A 25,170-nucleotide genomic window follows, 5' to 3' on the forward strand; every position below is an offset into this window, starting at 1 on the left:
TAACTCTGATTTTCAATGATGAACGATTCCTCACAACAGTTGAAGGGTTTGTATAAAAATCACCCTGAGGAGTTCAAATTAAGAACAAACTCCAGAAGATCATAAGTCTCAGAGAAATCACATCTATTCATTATTTTTTTGACAGGCAGAGTCAGACAGTGAGAGAAAGAGACAGAGAAAAAGGTCTTCCTTCCATTGGTTCACCCCCCAAATGGCCACTACAGCCAGCACTGCACTGATCCGAAGGCAGGAGCCAGGTGCTTCTCCTGGTCTCCCATGGGGTGCAGGGCCCAAGCACTTGGGCCATCCTCCACTGCCTTCCCGGGGCACAGCAGAGAGCTGGACTGGAAGAGGGGCAACTGGGACAGAATCCGGCGCCCCAACCGGGACTAGAACCCAGGGTGCCGGCGCTGCAGGCAGAGGATTAGCCAAGTGAGCCACAGTGCCGGCCCTACATCTATTCATTTTAACTTCGTGGAACTCACAATGTAATCAGAATCTATTTGTTTCCATCAGCTTGGAGTCTGCAGGCACTAAAATTTCTAGGACTTGTGAAATGTTACCACAAATTAAGCCTTGTGGAATTGAAATGGCATTTAAGCTTCTTCCTTTGTACAGGTGGTCATAGGAAATGTGGTACACAAGGTTCTCAGATGCCAGTCAGAAAATCTCTTCGATTGTCCTTAGGTCTGCACCGTCTTAAAGTCAGGTAGGCCACTGCCACTTGGAGAAGACCAGAAAAATGTGAGCCATGAAGTCCAAGCCCTCACCCTGGCCCTGGCACAGAGGACTACATGGACTTTGAGGTAGGAAAGCAAACAGGTTCTATGATCCCTAGGAAGAGATTATTCCAGGTCTAGACTTTTCAGATAACACCAGAATATGCAATATCGCTTTGCTACTGAATTGAGGAGTGTGTCTGTGGAAGGAGCACTGTCATTGCGGAAGGGCCAGGCAGCAAGAGGTCTGCAAGATAGGCTTTTGTTTCTTTTACCGTGGAAGATAAGACAGCAGTGCCAGCAATATGGACAACTGTAAATTGGTCTCAAGGAAAACAGAACACAGAATAGCCACCTACTGCCATGTCATTATCTTTCCTGGAAGGCAGCATCCACCAGAGACAAGTTCTACCATCATAGCTACCAGGAAGCTAGAGAAAGCTAAACTGTCAGAAACATAGCATTGTATAAAATTACTTCTAAAATATTTCAAGCATACAGAAATATAGAAACTATATACATACTCCCCCTAGTTAATATATTTGAACGTTTTGCTACATTTGCTGTTTTATTTGGTTTGTAGACATTCTGAAAATGCATTCATATCCCTCTGTTACTCCCTTCTAGCTTTCGCTCTGATGGAATAAGGACATAAGCCTCAACCATTCTCCCTCATAGCCCAAAAGAGATTAACTTTAGAATGTATTCCTTGCCCTTGAAACTCAACTGGGTCTCACAACCTATTGCCTTCATACCCCACCCCTTACAGCCACCTGCAAGACTAGTTCCAGGATTTCCCCTGTGCCTGCTGCTCCTTATCCCACCCCCATCCCCAGCCCTCCTAAAATCTAAAAGAGCCTGGCGCCTGGGGGTCAGGGCCTTCTGCCATGTGCTCCATCAGTGTGCATGCTGGCAGCTGGTCACCCACCTCTACAGATTTATTTTTCTCTGAATAAATTCGGTCTGGCTGTAAATTTGTACCCTGTCTCCTCTCTATTCTGTGCCTCTTTTCCTAACATTGCATTGTGGTGCCCTCTGTGAGGAGGCACCAATCTGCAACTCTTTTCCTAACACTCTCTTCCTACCCTTCTGAAGTTTACTACTTTCTGGAAGCTGGTACATCACTCCATGCATGTTGTTTAATTCTCAGTAAACAAGAGATATAAAATCAACATACAAACAAAAGTAATTTTCCATAACAACAGAGTGTCCAAGCAAGAAATCAACAAAACAATCCCATTTGTAATAGCTATAGGTAATAATACTTGGGAATAAATTTAACCAAGTTGGTGAAGAACTCTACATTGAAACAATAAAACACTGATGAAAGAAATTGAAGGCGGCACAAAAAATGGAAAGATATCCTGTGTTTGTGGGTTGGAAGAATTAATACTGTTAAAATGTCCTTACTACCTGCTGTGGATTAAATGTGCTCTTCGAAGTTCACGACTTGGGAATTTGATCCTCAGTGGCACAGTGTTGGTAGAGTGGAGTTTTATAGAAAGTGTTTGGGTCATAGGGGCACTCCCTCCTGAGGGGATTAACACCATTTTCTCTGAAGTAGATAGATGCATTATCACAGGAGTGGCTTTCTTACAAAAGGATGTTTAGTTCCTGCCTTCTCTTCCTCCCTCCCTCCCTTCCTCTTTCCTCCTCCTCCTCATTCTCTTCTTTCTCTTTCCTACTTTTCCCTCCCTCTCCCCTCCACCTCCCACTTCTTCCTCTCTGCCACACTATGATCCAACAGGAAGACCCTCACCTGATACTAACACCTTTAACTCAGGCTTCCCAGCCTCCAGACCATGAACCAGTAAGTTTATCTTCTTTAAAACTTACCCAGTCTATAGTACTCCACTACAGCAGCACAAAACTAAGACATTACCCAAAATGATCTACAGATTCAATGCAATCCCCCATCAAAATTCCAATGCCATGTTGCACAGAAATAGAGAAAGCAATCCTAAAATGTGTGGAATCACAAAAGACTCTAAATATTCAATGTACTCTTCCGGAAAAAAAAAAAAAAAAAAAAAAAAAAAAAAAAAAAACAAACAGAGGTGGAGGCATCACACTACCTAAAAATATAGTACAAAGTTATATTAATCAAAACAGCATGGAATTTCAGAAAAACAGACACACAGACCAATGAAACACAACGGAGAATGCAGAAATAAATCCACCTATTTAGAATCAAATGATTTCTACAAAGGCACCCAACACACACAAAGGGAGAAGGACAATCTCTTCAATAATTGATATTAGGAAAACTAGGTAGTCACATCGAGAAGAAAGAAATTAAACCTTATCTCTCACCATATGGCATAGCAAGTAAAGCCGCTGCCTGCAGTGCCACCATCCCATATGGGAACTAGATCGAGTCCTGGCTGATCCACTTCCCATCCGGCTCTCTACTATGGTCTGGGAAAGCAATATAAGATGGCCCAAGTCCTTGGGCCCCTGCAATTATGTGAGAGACCAAGAAAAGGCTCCTGGCTTCAGCTCTAGCTGTTGCAGCCATTTGGGGAGTGAATCAGCGGATTGGAGGCATCTCTCTCTCTGCCTCTGCCTCTCTAACTCTGCCTTTCAAATAATTAAATAAATCTTTAAATATATATATATATATATATATATATATATAATTACAATACCCAAACTATAAAATTACTAGAAGAAAACATGGCACATGGGGTCGGGGTGGGAGGGAATCTCTATAACATTGGTGAGGACAATGATTTGCTGCATTTAGGCCCAAGCAATGAAAGTAAAAACAAATAGGATTATACCAAACCAAATTCTCCACAGCTAAGAAAACAATTGACAGAGTGAAGCAAAAACTTATAAAATGGGAGAAAATATTTGTAAACCATACATGTAATTCCTTGCCAAAATACCTAAGGAACTGGAAATCAATAGCGAGAAAATAAATTTTAAAACATGGAAGAAACTGGATAAACATTTCTCAAAAGAAAACATACAAATGTCTAACAGATATGTGAAAAACGTTCAGTAGCACTCATCATTAGGGAAATGCAAATTAAAACTGCAGCAAGAATGACTACTGTTCTGTACAGTGAGAATAACCACCTGTCAGAATGACTACTAACAAAAGGATCAAAGATAAGAGGTGGTTGGAAGGATGTGGACAAAAGGGAATTCTTATACACTAATGGCAGGAATGAAAATTAGCACAGCCATTATAACATGAAAGATACAATGAAGGTTCACCAAGAATTTAAAATACAACTACCATATGATCCATCAATCCAAGTTTAGGATATATATCCAAAGGAAATTAAATCAGTATGTCAAAGAGATCTCTGCATGCTCATATTCATTATAGCATTATTCACAATAGCCAAGCACGGAATCAGCTAAAGTGGCCATCAACAGATAAATACAGATGGTTTATATATATATATATATATATATATATATATATATATATACTTGTAATATAAATACACACACAATGGAATTTTATTCAGTATTTTAAAAATGGGAAATTGGAATCCCCTGGTATGGAGGTGGCATGTACCAATGCCATCTCACTATTCCAAGTGATCAATTTCAGTTCACAATTGATCATAATGAAAGGACTAAGAGTCAAAGGGAGCACATAAACAAGTCTAGTACCTGCTAACACTAACCGATAGAATAAATAAAGGGGAGAGTGATCCAACATGGGAAGTGAGATACTCAGCAGACTCATAGAATGGCAGATGTCCTAAATAGCACTCAGGCCTCAGAATCAGCCCTATAGGCATTGGGATCTGGCTGAAAAGCCCATGAGAGTATTTCAGGCATGGAAAGCCAAGACACTCTGGCAAAAGATCTCTGTGAGTGAGATCCCAGTGGAAAGAACAGGTCATCAAAGAAGGAGGTACCTTTCTCTGAAGGGAGAAGAGAACCTCCACTTTGACTATGACCTTGTCTAAACAAGATAAGAATCGGAGAACTCAGAGGGCTTCCATAGCCTTGGAAACTCATGACTGGAGCATAGGGAGATTTCTGATGCCATAGACAGGAGTGTCAATTGGTAAAGTCAACAACAGGAGTCACTGTACACTTACTCCTCATGTAGGATCTCTGTCCTTAATGTGCTGTACATTGAGATTTAATGCTATAACGAGTACGCAAACAATATATTTCACTTTGTGTTTCTATGGGGGTGCAAACTGTTGAAATCTTTGCTTAATGCATACTAAACTGATCTTCTGTAAAAAAAAAAAAAAAGAAAGAAAGAAAAAAAGAAAAGAAATCAATTCCCAACTTGACTCTCACTGGGATTAAACATGACAATAGGTCTGATCTGATTTCATCATCATTTAAAAAAATCATCTATTATTTTTCACTTTATGTTTCTGTATGGGAGCAAACTGTTGAAATCCTTACTTAATGTATACTAAGCTGATCTTCTGTATATTAAGATAATCGAAAATGAATCTTGATGTGAATGGAAGGGGAGAGGGAGTGGGAAAGGGGAGGGTTGTGGGTGGGAGGGACAGTATGGGGGGAAGCCATTGTAATCCATAAGTCGTACTTTGGAAATTTATATTCATTAAATAAAAGGTAAAAAAAAAATGGGAAATTATCCCATTGCAATAATTGGATGAACCTGGAGGGCATTATGCTACAAAATAAGCTAGACATAGAAAAACAAGTATCATACAATCTCACTTCCATGTAGAACCTCAAAGAGTTGAACTCAGAGTATACAACAGTGGTTACCAGAGGCTGAGTTTGCAAGAAAGTGGTGAGGAATAAATTCAGAAGATCAATAGTACTACCTGGTGACTGTGGTTAATAACAATGTATTACATTTTGAAAATGTAATATATTTTTTGAAAAAATTGCTAAGAGTATATTGTAAGTGTTCCTACCAAACCAAAAAATAATATGTGAGGTAATATCTACTTAAGCACTCCACAATGTATGCATATTTTAAAATATCCTGTTAAAAATTTATTAATTAATACATATAGAGACCAAGAAGTTTTTATAATTTCAAGTAGCAAACATGATATTCTGTAGCATGATTTCTCAACCTTGGCCCTATGGACAATTAACACACATACTAGTTTGCTGTACTTGCTCTATCAAATCACCACAGACTTGGTGGCTGACATGACACATACTCCTGCTCTGATACTTCTGGAGGTCAGAAGTGCAGAATGAGTCTTACAGAGCTGAGATCAGATACTGGTAGAGCCGGCTCCTCTAAAGTCTATAGGAGAAAATCCCTCTCCCATTCTAGATGCCGTCCACATTCCTTGGCTTGTGGCTCCCTCGTAACACAGCCTTTTCTCCCAGTTCCACCCTCATATTTCCTTCTTCTTTCTGTGACCTTTGAAGGATCTTATGGTTATATTTTCTATAGCCCACTAGACTAAGATAGGACAATGTCTCCATCTCAAGATCCCTGATTCAATCTGCAAAGTCTTTTCTTGCCATAGAAGTAGTAAAGTAAAAATATTAAATAAATTTAGAGTTTATTTGGGTAAAAAATAAACTTACAAATCTGGCAGCTGCTAGAACAAGAGGTTCAGAGAACTCCAACCAGCATTTGAGCAGCAAGCATTTATAGGCAGAAAAGCAAAGTAGAGAAACCATTTGATTGCTTATAGCTAAGACTGCCTTATGTAAGCATGATGTGATGAGTTGACTGCCATTCATTCATGAAAGCTCAGCTGTTTGTGACTAACGGAAACCCAGATATTTGTTACAAAAAATGAACTCCTAAATTAGGTTTCAGTTTGTTTGCATACTTAGTTTGAAATTTGTTGCATAGGAACTCAAAGTACAGGACAGATTCATTCTATTAATTTTAATGAATTTCTATTTAATTTAATAGCAAATGGCATTCACAAGTTCCAGGAACTGGGATGTGAACATCTTTGGAAGGCCATCATTGAGCCTACTCCAGATAATTCTTTGTAAATGACTCTCCTGTACATTGTAGGATGTTGAGCTGCATCCCTGGTCATTACCCATTAGATGCCAATAGTACTTACCCAGTTTTTAACCACCAAAAGTGCCTCCAGACATTGACTATCTCTCCTGGGGAACAAAACCACCCAATTAAGAACCACTGTCCTACATGTGTGTTTGCCACTCGTATATTTCACTCTACATTGCATCTGAAATATTAAGACCTAGTTCATTCAATGTAAGTATTCTAATATCCTGTTGTATGAAGAAAATGCCTTTTGCTTACTTTATTACAAATAACAATGCATAAATCATATGAATGAGTCTCCTATTAGAATGTGAGTAGTTTCTCTATGCTAAGGCAATGGTTCTCAAATTTTTAACATGATCGGACTCACCTGGACAGCTCCTTAAAACACAGGTTTCTGGGCAATATGCCCAGAGTTTCTGACTCCGTAAATCTGGAGGAGGGTTCAAAACTCTGAATTTTTCACATGTTCCCAGGGGATGCTGAATTTACTGGTTTGGGATCACTTTTTGGAAACTATTATTCTGTGATACATTCCTAGAAGAATGATTGCCAAGTAAAATTTACAATGTATTGCCAAATTGAAACCACAAGGAATGAATTCATATTTCCCTACTACCTGACCAACAAATGGTGCAGAGAGACTGGAACTTTTTTGCAAAAGTAAAGGAAATGGAGTTACATCACATAGTTTATTATTTTCTATTTCCTTCATTACTAATGTCACACAGCTTTCCATAAAATTACCAGTCATCTGTGTTTCCTATTCTGTATGTTTCCTGTTCTTACGTTTCCCTGTTTTTCTCATTACTTACTTATAAGAATTCTTTTTTTTACTTTGAATACTGAATTTTTGCCAGCTGTATATACTGCAAACACCTTTTCTCAGTATCAGTTTTGTATTTTGAAGTTACTTGTAGCTTTTTTTGATTTTTTAAATAAAAAATATATTAAAATACTCAAATGAATTCATTTTATTTATTTAAAGACAAAGAGATAGAAACAGAGAGACATAGATCTCCTATCTACTGGTTTCCTCTGCAACAGCCCACAGAAACCAGGGCTAGGCCAGGCCAAACCTAGAAGCTGGGAATTCAATCTGGGTTTCTCAGTGCATGTGTATTTTCCATTATCTAGAATTTTAGAATACCACCATTTAAGATAATCTTATTAAATAATATTTAAGAACAATCCATCATGAGTTAAAATCAGCATAAAATTTCAGAATGCCAAATACTGAGGTAAAATAATGACTGAAATTTAACTTTCAAATGATTAACAAAAGAGAAGCTCCAGGAAACATAATTAAAACAAGCAAAATAATGCCTAGGATGATTTTTAAACATGAAATAAAATTAAATTTCAAATGAAAAAATAGGAATTTGAGACCAAAATTCCATGAAGTTAAATGCCACTTAGCACAAATAAAGAGAAACTTGGTAAACAGAAGACATGTAAGTCCTCAGCACAATAAAATGAGAGAGGGTGATATATGGAGATAGAATTATTTGAGAGTGTTTCACAATGTTTTTGGAAAATGGAATTAAAAAATAATTTTACTGCAAAATTTTTAGAAATCTACAGTTTTTTTCATAAAATGCATTTTCCAAGAACTTTTTTGAAAACCTTTCACATGCATGGATTTCAGAAATGCTTGCACCAAAATAGACTTATCTTTCCATTCCAATGTCCAAGAACTTTTTGAAGAATTCTTATAGATGTATTAAGTGGATCCCCAGAGAAACAGAGACACAGACTCCATTCCCCATTGTGCAGCTGCAATCCAGTCTCCCCCTGATTATTAGAATTAATGATTCCAGCCAGTGTAGAGACCCATTCTTTAAGTGCTGCTTTCGAAGACACCCCGATTCCAAATATTAAAACTTGGTAAGCAGCACATAAGGCATGGGGATAAAACACATGAGAAAGCATGATAAATCAAAAGCATAAAAATTTCTAAATGTATCAAAGGTAATAAAAATATAAATGAATATATATTTTACCAGTTTAAAGTAGATATCTTTTCCATTTGGGAAAACAAAACCTACTTATGCACCCTTTCAAAAAGAAACACCTAAAGCCTAATGACAAAAGTTGCCAGTAAGGAAAGGGTATGACCTGTCAAATATTCACTAAAAGAAAACTTGCATAGCTCTATCAACCATCATTATGTAAGCATAGAGTCATCACTTATTCCACCAATTCATCAGAAAATGGTGAAATTCTAGATCTTCTAAGTACCTCAAAACATAGCTAAATCTAAGACAGAAAACTTCACAGAATCTCACAAAAGTATCAAATCTTAAGTCACAGAGATTTAACATATTGCTTGCAGTAACTAAAAGAAAAATCACATAGAAATTGATAACGAATGAGGCCAGCTCTGTGGCATAGCAGGTGAAGATGCCATCTGCAGTGCCAGCATCCCATATGAGTGCCAGTTCCAATCTAGCTTCCTACTATTGTGTCTGGGAAAGCAGTAGAAGATACCCTAGTGCTTGGGCACCTGCATCCCCTGTGAGACCCAGATAAAGCTCCTGACACCAGGCTTCTACCTGGCCCAGTGCTGGCCATTACAGCCATTTTGGAAGGAAGAGAGATAATTCTTTCAAATAAATTCATAAATCAATCTTGAAAAAATAATGGTGGGTAAATAAAGTATTTACAAGGTCAATCAAATATATAGAATTTTGTATTACATATATTACTTATTCAACTATTTATAGATGCAATTTTATGATACTGTTGTCAAACATATATGTCAGATGAAAATACCAAGTCCTATACCCTTTTAGTTTCCATTTGCATGGAATATCTATTTCCATCCCTTAACCTTCAGTATATGTGAATCCTCTAAGGTGAACTGATTCTCTTATGGACAGCAGGGAGGAGGAATAAGGGTTGGAGCATGGGCAAGAGGGAGGGTAGGGTGGGAAGTATCACCGTGTTCTGAAATCTGTACGTATGAAGTACATGAAACTTAATATTTTTTAACAATGCAATAAAATGCATTAACCTTTCTATTCTTCTAATTGGATGATTTAACACACCTACATTCAAAATAATTGTGGATAATTAAAAACCTACTATCACCATTTTTTCCCCCACTGTTTTCTGGTTCTTTTGTACATCCTTCGTTCCTATGTTCCTCCATGCTTTCCTGCTTTGTGGCTGATGCCTTTATTAATATGATTGAGATCTTTTCATCTTTAGTGTGTCTGTCATAGGGTTTTGCTTGCCAATTACCCTGAAGATTATATAAGTATCTTGAAGAATTCCTTTAGCATTCATTTCTTAGAGGTAGTTATAATAGTAATAAACTCAGATGTTGTTTGATTGATAAAGTCTTTATCACCCTTTGAAAGATAGGGTTCCTGGGCACAGTATTCTTCGTTGGCAATTATTTTTCTCTTGTGGTTTTGAATATGTCATGCCACTCTGTTCTGTCTTTCAAAGTTTCTGCTGAAAAATCTTCAATAATCTTAGGGCAGTTTCTTTGTATAGAATAATTGTTTTCCTGTGTTGCTTTCAAAACTCTCCTTGACTTTAAATTTTGGTCATTCAATTATATTATGTTGCGGTATGAGTCTCTTTAGATTCTCTTATTTTGTGTCTTTTGGGTTTCCTGAATATAAATTTGTTTCATTTTTCAGGCGTGAAAATTTCTCTACCATTATTTCTCTAAATATGTTTTCTATCCTTTTCTCCCTCTTCTTCTGGTCCACCAGTGACACACGCTTGTATGAGGATATCACCAAATGGTTAACCAAAGTGAATATTATGAAAAAAAGCTAATGGGCACTGGGTTCTAGTCCCAGTTGCTCCTCTTCCAGTCCAGCTCTCTGCTGTGGCCCAGGAGGGCAGTGGAGGATGGCCCAAGTGCTTGGGCCCTGCACCCGTATGGGAGACCAGAAGAAGCACCTGGCTCCTGGCTTTGGATCGGTGCAGTGCCGGCTGTAGCGGCCATTTGGGGAGTGAACCAATGGAAGGAAGACCTTTCTCTGTGTGTGTCTCTCTCTCTCTCACTGTCTATAACTCTACCTGTCAAAAAAAATTTAAAAAAGAAAAGAAAGAAACTATGCAGGGATTTCAAAAACTTATAGCCATAACTTATCTTTTAATTCAATTTTCCATGAATTTTTCAAGTGTCCATGTATATTATGCTTGATAACATACCATAACTCTTTTTCATTCTTTTTTTTAACTTTTATTTAATAAATATAAAATTCCAAAGTACAGTTAATGAATTACAATGGCTTTTTCCTCCCATAAGTTCTTTTTTTTATTTAATAAATGTGAATTTACAAAGTGCAACTTTTGTATTGTTGTGGCTCCCCCCACCAACCTCCCTCCCTCCCGCGGCCCTCCCCTCTCCCACTCCCTCTCCCATCCCGCCCTTCGTCGAGTTTCATTTTCAATCACCTTCATATACAGAAGATCAACTTAGTATACACTAAGCAAGGATTTCAACAGGCTGCCCTCACACAACCGCACAAGGTATAGGGCATTGTTCGAATAGTAGTGTTGTTTTAAAGTTTCATAGTAAAACACATTAAGGACAGAGATCCTACGTGGGGAGCCTGTACTCAGTGACTCCCGTTGTTGATTTAACAATTGGCACTCTTATTTATGACATCAGCAATCACCCGAGACTCTTGCTATGAGCTGCTAGGCTGTGGAAGCCCCTTGAGTTCACCGACTCTGAACTTGTTTACTCAAGGCCATATCACAGTGGAGGTTCCTTCTTCCCTTCAGAGAAAGGCGCCTCCCTCCTTGATGGCCTATTCCTTCTGCTGGGGTCTTGTTCACCAGGATCTTTCATTTAGATTGTTTTTTGCTACCGTTTCATGGCTTCCCATGCCTGTGAGACTCTCATGGACCTTTCAGCCAGATCCGAATGTCCCAAGGGTTGATTCTGAGGCAGGAGTGCTGTTTTGGGCATTTGCCATTCTATGAGTCTGCTGTGTGTCCTGCTTCCCCCGCAGGATCATACTCTCCCTTTTAATTCTATCCTTCATTGTTTGCTTACACTGGTCTTATTTGTGAAATCTCTTCGACACTTACCCTATCTTTTTGATCGGTTGTGTATTTATACTTGTCACTTTACCAAGTGCACTGGCATTGGTACCTGCCTCCTTGGTAAGACTGAGCTGAAATCCCCTGGCACATTTCTAGTTCCACCATTGGAGGTAAGTCCGAGTGAGCATGTGCCGTCCTATATATCTCCTCCCTCTCTTATTCCCACTCCTATGTTTAACAGAGATCACTTTTCTGTTAATTTTAAACACCTAAGAATGATTGTGTATTGATTACAGAGTTCAACCAGTAGTCTTATGTAGAACAAGCAGAGCAACAACAATAACAAAAATACTAAAAGGAATAAAATAGTAAGTTGTTCCTCAACAGTCTAGACAAGGGCTGATCATGTCATTGTCTCTCATAGTGTCCATTTCACTTCAATGGGTATCATTTTAGATGCTCGTTTAGTTGCCATCGATCAGGGAGAACATATGATATTTGTCCCTTTTGGACTGGCTTATTTCACCAGCATGATGTTTTCCAGCTTCCTCCATTTTGTTGTAAATGCCCGGATTTCATTTTTTTTTTACTACTGTATAGTGTTCCATAGAGTACATATCCCATAGTTTCTTTATCCAGTCATCCGTTGATGGACATTTAGGTTGATTCCATGTCCTAGCTATTGTGAATTGAGCTGCAACAAATATTGAGGCGCAAATGGCTCTTTTTTTCTCCCCTTTAATTCCATTGGGGTATATTCCAAGGAGTGGGATGGCTGGGTCCTGTGGTAGTGCTATATTCAGGTTTCTGAGGACTCTCCAAACTGTCTTCCATAGTGGCTTTACCAGTTTGCATTCCCACCAACAGTGGATTAGTGTCCCTTTTTCCCCACTTCCTCGCCAGCATCTTTTGTTGGTTGATTTCTGTATGTAAGCCAATCTAACTGGAGTGAGGTGGAATCTCACTGTGGTTTTGATCTGCATTTCCTTGATGGCTAAGGATCCTGAGCATTTTTTCATGTGTCTGTTGGCCATTTGGATTTCCTCTTTTGAAAAATGTCTGTTAAGGTCCTTGGCCCATTTTTTTATTGGGCTGTTTGTTTTGATTCTGTGGTGTTTTTTGATCATTTTATAGATTCTAGTTGTTAATCCTTTATCTGTTGTGTAGTTTGCGAATAACATCTTTCATTCTGTTTGTTGCCTCTTCACTTTCCTGACTGTGTCCTTTGCTGTAAAGAAACTCTTCAATTTGAGGTAATCCCATTTGTTTATTTTATCTTTGATTACCCGTGCCTCTGGGGTCTTCTCCAGGAATTCTTTGCCTGTTCCAATATCTTGAAGGGTTTCCCTTATGCTCTCAATTAGTTTCATGGTGTTGTGGTGCATCTCTAGTTCTTTGATCCATGTTGAGTGGATTTTTGTGTAAGGTGTAAGGTAGGGGTCTTGCTTCATACTTTGACATGTGGACATCCAGTTTTCCCAGCACCATTTGTTGAAGAGGCTGTCCTTGTTCCAGGGGTTGGTTTTAGGTCCTTTGTCGAATATGAGTTGGTTATAGATGTTTGGATTGATCTCCGGTGTTTCTATTCTGTTCCATTGGTCTATCCATCTGTTTTTGTACCAGTACCAGGCTCTTTTGATTATAACTGCCCTGTAGTATGCCTTGAAGTCTGGAATTGTGATGCCTCCGGCCTTGTTTTTATTGTAAAGGATTGCTTTAGCTATTCGAGGTCTCCTGTTTCTCCATATGAATTTCAGCATCATTTTTTCTAGGTCTTTGAAGAATGACTTTGGTATTTTGATTGGTATTGCATCGAACTTGTAAATTGCTTTGGGAAAATGGACATTTTGATGATATTAATTCTTCCAATCCATGAGCATGGCAGGTTTTTCCATTTTTTTGTGTTGTCTTCTATTTCTTTCTTTAGTGTTTTGTAATTTTCCTCATAGAGGTCTTTGACATCCTTGGTTAAATTTATTCCAAGGTACTTTATTTTTTTGTGGCTATCGTGAATGGGATTGATCTTAGAAGTTCTTCCTCGGCCCTGGGATTATCTGTGTATACAAAGGCTGTTGATTTCTGAGCATTGACTTTGTATCCTGCTACTTTACCAAACTCTTCTATGAGTTCCAATAGTTTCTTATAGGAGTTTATCGGGTCCCCTATATATAGTATCATGTCATCTGCAAACAGGGATAGTTTAACTTCCTCCTTTCCCATTTGTATCCCTTTAATTTCTTTTTCTTGCCTGATGGCTCTGGCTAACACTTCTAGGACTATATTGAATAGCAATGGTGAGAGTGGGCATCCCTGTCTGGTGCCAGTTTTCAATGGAAATGCCTCCAACTTTTCCCCATTCAATATGATGCTGGCCTTTGGTTTATCATAGACTGCCTTAATTGTGTTGAAGAATGTTCCTTCTAACCCCGATTTGCTTAGGGTTTTCATCATGAAAGGGTGTTGTATTTTGTCAAATGCTTTCTCTGCATCTATTGAGATAACCATATGATTTTTGTTTCTCAATTTACTAATGTGATGTATTACATTGATTGACTTTCGAATATTGAACCATCCCTGCATACCAGGGATAAATCCCACTTAGTCTGGGTGAATGATCTTTCTGATGTGCAGTTGGATTCGGTTTGCCAGAATTTTGTTGAGTATTTTTGCATCTATGTTCATCAGGGAGATAGGTCTGTAGTTTTCTTTCTCTGTTGTGTCTTTTCTGGGCTTAGGAATTAAGGTGATGCTGGCTTCATAGAAAGAATTTGGGAGGATTCCCTCTCTTTCAATTATTTTGAATAATTTGAGAAGAACTGGGGTTAGTTGTTCTCTAAATGGTAAAATTCAGCGGTGAAGCCATCCAGTCCTGGGCACTTCTTTTTCGGTAGTGCGTTTATTACTGATTCAATTTCTTCCATGGTTATGGGTCTGTTTAGATTTTCTATATCTTCATGGCTCAGTTTAGGAAGGTTGTATGTGTCCAGGAATCTATCCCTTTCTTCCAGGTTCCCCAATTTGTTAGCATACATCTCTTTGTAGTGGTTTCTGATGATTTTTTTTATTTCTGTTGTGTCTGTGGTTACATTTCCATTACTATCTTTGATTTTACAGATTTGGGTCTTCTCTCTCCTTTTTTTGGTTGGTTGGGCCAATGGTGTGTTGATTTTGTTTATTTTTTCAAAGAACCAGCTCCTGTTTTTGTTGATCTTTTGTATTTTTTTTTTTTGGTTTCAATTTTGTTTATTTCTTCTCTGATCTTTAGTATTTTTTTCCTCCTTCTGGATTTGGGCTTGATTTGCTGCTGTTTTTCTAAATCCTTGAGGTGCATGGAGAGTTCATTTGTTTGGTTCCTTTACAGCTTCTTGATGTAGGTACCAATTGCTATAAACTTTCCTCTTAGCACTGCTTTTGCTGTGTCCCACAGGTTTTGATAGGTTGTGTTATCATTTTCATTTGTTTCTAGAAATCTTTTGATTTCTCTTTTAATTTCTTCGATGACCCACTGTTCGTTTAGGATCACGTTGTCCATTCTCCATATGTTTGCATATGGTGTACAGATTCTTGGGTTGTTGATTTCGAGTTTCACTGCTCTATGGTCTGAGAAGCTGCATGGTATAGTTTCAATTTTTTTGAATTTGTTGAGGCTCCCTTTATGGCCTAGCATATGGTCAATCCCAGAGAATGTTCCATGTACTGGGGAGAAATACGTGAACTCTGTGGCTGTGGGATGGAAGGTTCTGAAGATATCTATTAGGTCTATTTGGTCTATAGCGTCAATTAGCTCTGTGGTTTCCTTGTTGAATTTCTGTCCCGTTGATCTGTCCATTGGTGAGAGTGGGGTGTTGAAGTCCCCTGTTTATATTGTATTTGAGTCTATATCTCCCTTTAAATCCTTTAGTAATTCTTTCAGGTAGCCAGGTGCCTTGTAATTAGGTGTGTATACATTTATAATAGTAATGTCTTCCTGTTGGATAGATCCTTTAATCATTATATTGTGCCCTTCTCTGTCTCTTTTAATAGTTTTTATGTTAAAGTCTATTTTATCTGATATTAGGATGGCCACACCAGCTCTTTTTTGATTTCTGTTAGCTTGGAGTATCTTTTTCTATCCTTTCACTTTCAGTCTGCGTGCATCTTTGCTGATAAGGTGTGTCTCCTGAAGGCAGCATATAGATGGATTCTCTTTCTTGATCCAATCAGCTAGTCTATGTCTCTTGGTAGTAGAATTAAGACCATTCACATTCAGTGTGATTATTGTTAAGTTCTGTCTTTTCCCATTCATGTTTCCTGAAATGAGCTGTTTATGTATTTTGAACTTTGTTTGTAGGTTACTCTACATTTGCTTTTTTTTGTAGTGAAGTTCTTGTTTTTGCATTTCTGTGTGCAGCACGTCTTTGAGCAAGTGTTGTAGGGTTGGACATGTGGATACAAATTCTTTCAGTTTCTGTTTGTCTTGGAAGATCTTTATTTCCCCTTCATTCATAAATGATAGCTTTGCAGGGTATAGTATTCTAGGTTGGCATTGTTTGTCTTTTAAAACTTGAAATATATCATGCCATTGTCTCCTTGCCTGTAGTGTTTGCAATGAGAAGTCTGGGGTGAGTCTGATTAAATTACCCCTGAATGTGATTTGTCATTTTTCTCTGGCACATTTTAGGATTTGTTCTTTGTGTATCACTGAGCTGAGTGTTGCCACAATGTGTCACGGTGAATTTCTCTTCTGGTCTACCCTGTTCGGAGTCCTGGCTATCCGTTGAATTTGCCTGTTGTTATCCAGCTGCCTTTGTTTGAAGTTTTCTGATATTATTTCATTGAAAACACATTCCAATCCATTCTCTCTTTCCACCCCCTCAGGGACTCCTATTATCCGAACATTACACCATTTGATTGAATCTTGTAGGTCTCCAACCATATTTTTTTAATTTTTTAATTTCTTCTTCCTGTGTTTGAACTGACTGTATTATTTCTGGAAGTTTGTCTTTGAATTCTGATATTCGGTCTTCTATTTTATCTGTTCGATTTCTGAGGGATTCCACAGTGTTTTCTTATATGGTCAATTGCATTTTTCATTTCCAGTATTTCATTCTGGCTTCTCTTTAGGATCTATAATCCTTGGCCTTGTTTTTTGTTCAGCTCTCAACACTGTTTCTCATTATTTCTAAATAATCTGATTATTAATTTTCAGAATTCTTTATCTGGCATGGTTTCAAATTCTTCTTCTTCTTCAGCCTCTGTTATGGTTGGTTTAGCCTGCTCCATTGGCAAGTTTATATGTTCTTCTATATTCTTATTGTGGGTTTTTGTTTTGTTTTTGGCATTCCGTCTGGGTGGTTTTTCAAGTTGATTTCCCTCTGCTATAGGCTGCTGTGAGTCTGTACCAATATCCAGTGTAAGCAGGCTGCTCTGCCTTCTAGAGCTTGTTCATTTATTATTTATTTATTTATTATTATTTTTTTGTAACTTGAGTGGGCTGGTGTCAGGGCTTTGAGGTGCCAATCTCCACCCCTTGGGGGCCAGTTTCCTTGTTCCTGTGTTAGACCTTACGTGTCTGCGCCTGGGGTTCGTTGGTCAGTCGCTCTCTCTCACTACACCTCCTGCATGAGGAGTGTCAAGTAGCTCGAGACCACCTTTGGAATCCGCCCCTGCTGCTTCCTCCTTTGGAGCAGAGGCCAGCCTCCTTTAAGCCCGAATGTAAACAAACAGGATGGCTGCACTCTGCCCGCTGCAGCTCTGATTGTGGGTTGGGTGGCTCCTAAGGATCCTGGCATTTTTGATCCCTCAGTTCATCCCCCTGGATACTGCCCTCTTCCCGCAGGCACTATTCAATTTTTTTTTCTTCTGGTAACTTGAGTAGACTGGTGTCAGGGCTTTGAGCTGCCCTCCCTCGCTGCCTGCCCCTGCGTGAGGAGTGTCCTGTAGCTCCACTCCACCTTTGGGCTCCGCCTCTGAAGGTTAGTGCGGAGGCAGAGGCAGTTCTCCTTTAAACCCGAATGTAAACAAACAAGATGGCTGCTTCCTGCCCACTGTAGCTCTGATTTGGGGGAGGGTAGAGGCGGCAAGGTTTCCTAGCTTGTTTAGTCCCTCAATTCGTCCCCCTGAATCGCTCACTCTCTCCACAGGCACTACTCTATTCCATTTTCTATTTCCTCCCCCACTTAATCATGCGTGTCTCAATGTCCGTCCCAGGGTGGGTTGGGGGAGAGGCAGCAGCGGCTATTGCAGCAGTGCTGGGTGAGCGCCCTGTCTCACCTAGGCTTCCAGCGCTGGTGCGTACTCACTCCTGCTGGTGTTCTGCATTTCAGGCGTCCGTGTCCTCCTTGCAGGTCCACCCTGTCTCCCCAGTTTCAGAAGAGTTTCCCTTTCCCTGAAACTTTCTCCTCAAGTATTCTCCTCTGCTTCAGTCAGACCGGAGCTGGCAGCAGTGGCAATCAGCAGCTCCACGAGAGGCACGAGGGAGGCGGCTCCAGCTGTAACCTCTGCGCTGAAGAAGGTTCTGGAAGGCCCCATACCATAACTCTTAAACTATACTCATTATTCCTCATTCTTTTTATTATCAGATTAGATGATTTCCAGTGATTTGTCTCTGAGTTTACTAATCTATTCTTCTTAATCTAGTCTGCAGTTAAACTACTCTACTGAATTTTTTAGTCCAAATGTAGTATTCTCCTTCTCTGACTTCTGTTTAGCACTCTTTTATACTTGCTTTTACTGAAATTCTGTTTGCTAATGCATTTCTTTCCTGACTTTAATCATTTTCTTTATAATCATTAAATTCCCTGTCAAGTAAGTCACATTATCTATAATTCACTTGGGTTGGTTTCTACAGATTTATCTTGTTCTTTTATCTAGAATACATGTTCCTGTTTGTTCATTTCCCAAGATTTTCTGTGCCAGTTTCTGTAACTCTCCCATGCTTGTCAGACTGGCCTTGCATAGCAGACTTTCCAATTTTTGTGTTTGTTCAGAATCCTGTTTTTTTCTTGATGGTTAAGGATACAATATATACTATCAACACCCCTAGACCAATAAAGAGGGTGTCAGATTCTGTGCAAGGTTGTAGTGTTGGCTGTGTGCTCTAGTTCCTTCCCTCTTCATCTTAAAACTGAGCGCTGGTGTTTGCCTCACACTCTCTCTATGCTAAACCAGAAAGAAGATCTGTGGCAAATTCCTATCTTCACATCAAGTTTCACCCTCTGACTCAGCAAGAAAGACTGTGCATCTACTTCTTCGTTTTCTATGTTCTACCGTGACTCTGGAATGTAAAGTCCTATCAACTCCATGACCTATCATGAAGAAGACAAAATGTTGGGTAGAAGCTGAAAAAGTTGTGGCACTTAGATCATGGACAAACTTTTTCCAGGAAGAATATGTCAACTTGGTTTGTTACTGGAAGCAACTATAAGAAAACCTTCTGATATGCCAAGCTCCACTTCAAACTGCCAAAGTACTACTGTTAGTTTCCTGCATTAGCTCCTCAATGTGAATTTGTTAGAAGTCAAGCCATCAAGTAGCTATTGGAAGTTTAAGTTACAAGCCCCTTTCAGAGAAAAAGTGAGAGTTTGATGTTCCTCTCCCTTTTCTCTGCATCACTTCAATCAAGTATAGCTCCTTGAAGTGCTTCGATACCTACACTATGAACCAAATGGACCTAATGGATATCTATAGAAGTTTTCATGCCACTATTGCAGCAAACACATTCTTCTTCTCAGTGCAAGGAAATTTCTCTAGGATAGTCCAAATGCTAGGACATAAAGCAAGTCTCAGCAAATTAAAAAAATGAAATCATACTGTGCATCTTCTCTGACCACAATGGAATGAAACTGGAAATCAATAACAAGAATCTCTAGATCATATGCAAACACGTGGATACTGAATACATATTCCTGAACAAATAGTGGGTCACAGAATAAATCAAAAGAGAAATAATAAAATTTCTGGACATGAATGAAGAGAATACATCATATCAAAATTTATGGGATACAGCAAAAGCAGTGTTAAGAGGGGTGTTTATAGCAATTGGTGTATACATCAAGAAACTAGAAAGGCACCAAATAAATGAGCTATCAATGCATCTCAAAGACCTAGAAAAACAATAACAAACCAAGTCCGAAATTTGTAGGCATAAATAATTTAAAATAAAGAAATAAACAAAATTGAAGCCAAAAAACACAAAAAAATCAGTGAAATGAAGAGCTAATTTTTTGAGAAAATAAACAAAATTGACACACCATAGGCCCAGTGAACCAAAAAAAGAGGGAAAAGACCCAAGCTCCTTCTATGAGGCAAGTATCACCTTAATTCCTAAATCAGAAAAAGATAAAGAGGACTATAGACTAATATCTCTGAGGAACATAGATGCAACAATCTTCAAAAATATTAGTTAATTAAGTCCAAAAACATTTCAGAAAGATCATTCACCTGGGCCAAATGGGATTTATTATCCCTGGTATACAGGGATGGTTCAACATTCACAAATAAATAAAGGTGATACATTACATTAACAAACTGAAAAACAAAAACCAAATGGTTATTTCAATAAATGCAAAGCAAAAACTGCAAAAATACAACATGCTTTCATGCTGAAAATCTTAAGCAAACTGGGTATAGAAGGAACATTCTTCAACACAATCAAGCAATTTATGACAAACCCACAGCTATAATCTTATTGAACTGGGAAAGTTCAAAGCCTAAGATGTGAAACCAGACAAGGATACCTACTTTCACCATAACTATTCAATATAGTCTTGGAAGTTTTAGTCAGAGCCATTAAGCAAGAAAAAGAAATCAAAGGGATACAAAATTAGGAGGAGGAAGTCCAACTATCCCTATTTGCAGATGACATGATTCTATATATAGGGGATCCAAAAGACCACTAAGAGACTATTTTAACTCATGAAAGAGTTTGGTAAAGTTGCAGGATATAAAATCAATACACAAAAATCAACAGCATTTGTATACACAGACAATATCACAGCTAATAAAGAACTTCTAAGATCAATCCCATTCACAATAGGTACAAAAAATTAAATACCTTGGAATAAACTTAACCAAGGATGTCAAAGATCTCTAGGATGAGAACTACAAAACCTTAAAGAAAGAAATAGAAGAGGATACCAAAAAATGGAAAAATCTTCCATGCTCATGGATTGGAAGAATCTATATCATCAAAATGTCCATTCTCCCAAAAGCAATTTATAGATTCAATGTGATACCAATCAAAATCCCAAAGACATTCTTCTCAGATCTGGAAAAAATGATGTTGAAATTCATATGAAAGCACAGGAGACCTCAAATAGCTAAAGCAATACTGTACAACAAAAACAAAGCCAGAGGCATCACAATACCAGATTTCAAGACATACTGCAGGGGGCTGGCGCTGTGGCACAGCAGGTGAAGCAGCTGCCTGCAGTGCCAGCATCCCATATGCATGGGGGTTCTAGTCCCAGCTACTCCACTTCCAATCCAGCTCTCTGCTATGGTCTTGGCAAGCAATACAGATGGCCCAAGTGCTTGAGCCCCTGCACCCACGTAGGAGACATGGAAGAAGCTCCTGGCCCCTGACTTTGGATTAGCACAGCTCCAGCCATTGTGGCCATATGGGGAATAAACCAGCAGATGGAAGACTTCTGTCTGTCTCTGCTGCTCCTTAACTCCTCCTTTCAAGTAAATAAATAAATCTTTAAAAAGACATACTACAGTACAGTTATAATCAAAACAGCCTGGTACTGGCACAAAAACAGACTTATAGACCAATGGAACAGAATAGAAACTCCAGAAATCAACCTATGCATCTACAACCAACCTATCTTTGACAAAGGAGCTAAAAATCAATCCCTGGAGCAAGGACAGTCTCTTCAACAAATGGTACTGGGAAAACTGGATTTCCACATGCAGAAGTATGAAACTAGACCCCTACCTTACACCTCATACAAAAATCCACTCTGATTTGGGATCAGAGACCTAAATCTATGACCTGATTCCATCAAATTCTGAGAACATTGGAGAAACCCTGAAAGACATTGGCGTAGGCAGAGACTTCTTGAAAAAAACCCTAGAAGCACAGGAGATCAAAGCCAAAATTGACAAATGGGATTACATCAAGCTGAGAAGTTTCTGCCCTGCAAAGAAACACTCAGCAAAGTGATGAGGTAACTGACAGAATGGGAGAAAATGTTTGCAACCACTGATAAACATTTAACATCTAGAATCTATACGGAACTCTAGAAATTCAACAACAACAAAGCAAACAATCCAGTTAAGAAATGGGCAAAAGACTTAAACAGGTATTTTTCAAGAGAGGAAATCCAAATGGCCAACAGACACTTGAAAAAATGCTCAGGATCATTAGCCATCAGGGAAATGCAAACCAAAACCACAATGGGTTTTCACCTCACTCCAGTTAGAGTGGCTCTCATACAGAAATCAACAAACAATGAATGCTGGCAAGGACGTGGGGAAAAAGATACCCTAATCAACTACTGGTGGGAATGTTAACTGGTGCAGCCACTGTGGAAGACACTATGGATATATCTCAGAAATCTGAATAAAGACCTACCATATGATCCAGCCATCTGACTCTTGGGAATTTACCCAAACCCCCCCAAAAAATCAGCATCTGAAAGAGTGATCTGTACCCCCCATGTTCATTGTAGCACAATTTACAATAGCTAAGATATTTAATCAACCCAGATGTCCATAAATTGTTGACTGGATAAAGAAATTATGGTACATTTATACCATGCAGTGCTACTCAGCTATAAAAAACATGAAATCCTGTCTTTTGCAACATGATGGACACAACTGAAAACCATTATACTTAGTGAAATAAGTTGGTCCCAAAAAGACAGATATGTTTTCCTTGATAAGGGTAACTCAGAGTATCTAAAATATAATATATTGCAGTGAAATGGACATTTTGAGATTTGATGACATTTATAGCCCTTGTCTCTTCCATTGAGGAATAGTATCTTTTTCTTCATAGTATTTGTAGAACTCTTTTACTTAGTGTAGAATTAACTATATGATCATTAAATAAGCTGAAAATAGATCTTTGTAAAAATTAAGAGTGGGAATGGGAGAGGGAGGAAGAAGAAGGGTCAGAGCATGGGCAAGAGGGAGGATGGGGTGGGAAATATCACTATTTTCCTAAATCTGTACATATGAAATACATGAAACTTATATAACAAATAAAATTTTTTAAAAAGAAAGAAAACCACATCTTCATTCTGTAATCTGGAGAGACACAAATGCTTGGTTTCTTCTGTTTCCAGAGTTCAGTTGAGGATGGGGTACTCTGTAAGACAGCTGGAAACATTGGGGTGTTTGATATATGGACAGACTCTTTCCAGGAAGGACTAGTAGACCTGGGGTTGATGCTGGGCAAGTAGAGGTGAAGAGAAGCTCAGGAAATGTTGATCTGCTTCTTAAGTGGCCGTCTGGTCAATATTTGTCCTTTCAGCTTCCTGATTCAAGTCAGTTAGAATCCAGACCACATGGGTGTGTGAAACTCCTTCCAAGGACAAAGAAGGGGCTGCATATTTGTAAACCTCCCTCTCTGTCCTACTCCTGGGGATTAAGCCTCTGGCTATGTTTGTATGCCTGTATTAAAACCACCATTTTTTTTTTTTACTGTGGTTAGAGAGACCCTAATGTGTCTAATCTCCTATATTCTCAGAGTTGGTGAAATAAAAGCCAAACTGTGGGGAACCTTGGAGGATCCAGGAGTGGATGTGCAGTCCACAGGGAGATGTGGTGTGTTGGGTATTCCTGTCCCGACTTTGTGGCATAACATTTCTGAGGATATTATGCCCAAGTGTGCCTCAGCTTTTCTTACCTGTTTAATGCAGATGTTTCTCAGTTTCCAAGTGGGTGGGAGTCTCTCAGCTGCTGACTCTTGAAAGGAATTCAGCCACTTATACATGTTTGGTTGGTGCATCTAGGGGTGGAGGAAGAGTCAGGAGCTTCCTATTTTGCCATGTTGTTGATGTTGCCAGCTGCAAATGTTGAAGAACACTCTTGACCAACAATACATTTAGAGTCCCTTAAAAACCATGGCAGAAACTTGAAGAAATAATACATTAAATGAGTAACATGTATCCACCACTAATAATATATACTTTTAGTCATCTAGTTCTTATCCTAAACTACCTCTAAAATTAATTCTGCAAAACAAGTGTTATAGAGAATTAAAGGGTGCTTCACTTGTGGCTATCAGCAAGATAAGGAGGATTAATTTAGAAGCACTGCATTAACCTTTTCTCATTTCATAATCACATTTTTAGGGAGAGGATTAAAATCTAATGTCTTTTAGTGCTTTATGAAGTTATAGAGAAGGAATAATTTATATGGAAAATTAATTCTTGAATTTTAATCATTATATTCGTATCTATCAAAAAATGCAAACTAAAAAGTAGGAAATAAATACATGACTTTATAATTCCATTTTAATTTCTGGGAAAGCATCGTTTGACTATCTGAGTTCTACTCTCATTAATATATCTTAGTATATTTTTCTTAGTACTGGGTTTCAACTAACTTGATAAAGTGGTAATAAATATCTTCCCTTACCTTGAAAACCTAATGAATACTTTTATTGCAAAACATGATTATGTGAAACGATTTTTATGCAAAATTTATAAACACCAGGTCCTAATTTGTGAAGCTTTTTTAAAGTACCCAATGATGGTTATTTTTATTACAGATTTTTTTCATATACTCTATTTCCCTACTAGTTTTCATGTCCTTAGGATATCTGAAACTGACCTTACAATTGACAACTTCTAGAAGTCTTCCCAGTTACCTCCCCCATTCTCCCAGCCTAAATCCAGTTGCAGGTGTCAGTTATACCTTTTTGAGCTGAAAACCACTCAGGATTAGGGATAATATTATGCCTCGCAATGTTTTTACATCTTCTCATAATACCTACTTCATCGATCAGCACACAGTAGGCACTCAACGAGTGTACTTAGTGATTGGTCTGAGTATTGTACAAATCCTTCAGTTTGTAGCAGAAATGTGAATTACTACACAATAGGCTTTAACATCCACTTCCTCTTTGGAGGGAAATAGAAATAGATATTAAAGAAGAAACCCAGCTAAGTGTTCAATCTCCTTCATCATAATTCCTCTTATCAAATGTGTTCAGGTCTAAAATTATTTGATTCTTGCCCAGATTTTATTTAGAGAAGCTATAGAGTTCAATCCTGTTTCATCAAACCACAATGTCCTCTTTCATCATGATTTTTTTTTCTTCTTATACTAAATAAGAGTTGGGCTCTTCAGAATAAGCCAGCCATCTATATCTACAAGTTAACCCTTAAATCTCAGGTCTTGATGAAACAAATATTAATTTTTCATTCACACTATGTCCATTTGTGTTGGAAGAGGAGTTGACTCTGCTCCACAGGTTCACTCAGGTATATAGACAAAAAGAGATCCTATCACCTCAACACTGCACAAGGAAGTGAGGGGGCA

General features: G+C 38.4%; 1 long non-coding RNA gene across 2 annotated transcripts in view; it reads right to left on the reverse strand.

Annotated features, from left to right (window-relative positions):
* LOC149128700 (uncharacterized) overlaps nt 1–25,170 on the reverse strand; it is a 306,251-nt gene that overhangs the window by 3,457 nt on the left and 277,624 nt on the right. For both annotated transcript variants that reach the window (XR_016236621.1, XR_016236627.1), the window contains exon 3: nt 23,531–23,690. This is a non-coding gene — a long non-coding RNA (uncharacterized LOC149128700). The remainder of the gene's footprint in view (nt 1–23,530; nt 23,691–25,170) is intronic.

Source organism: Oryctolagus cuniculus, chromosome 1, assembly GCF_051225735.1.
Source record: "Oryctolagus cuniculus isolate XC-2025 breed Fujian yellow rabbit chromosome 1, ASM5122573v1, whole genome shotgun sequence".
In the NCBI taxonomy this organism is placed as follows: Eukaryota; Metazoa; Chordata; class Mammalia; order Lagomorpha; family Leporidae; genus Oryctolagus; species Oryctolagus cuniculus.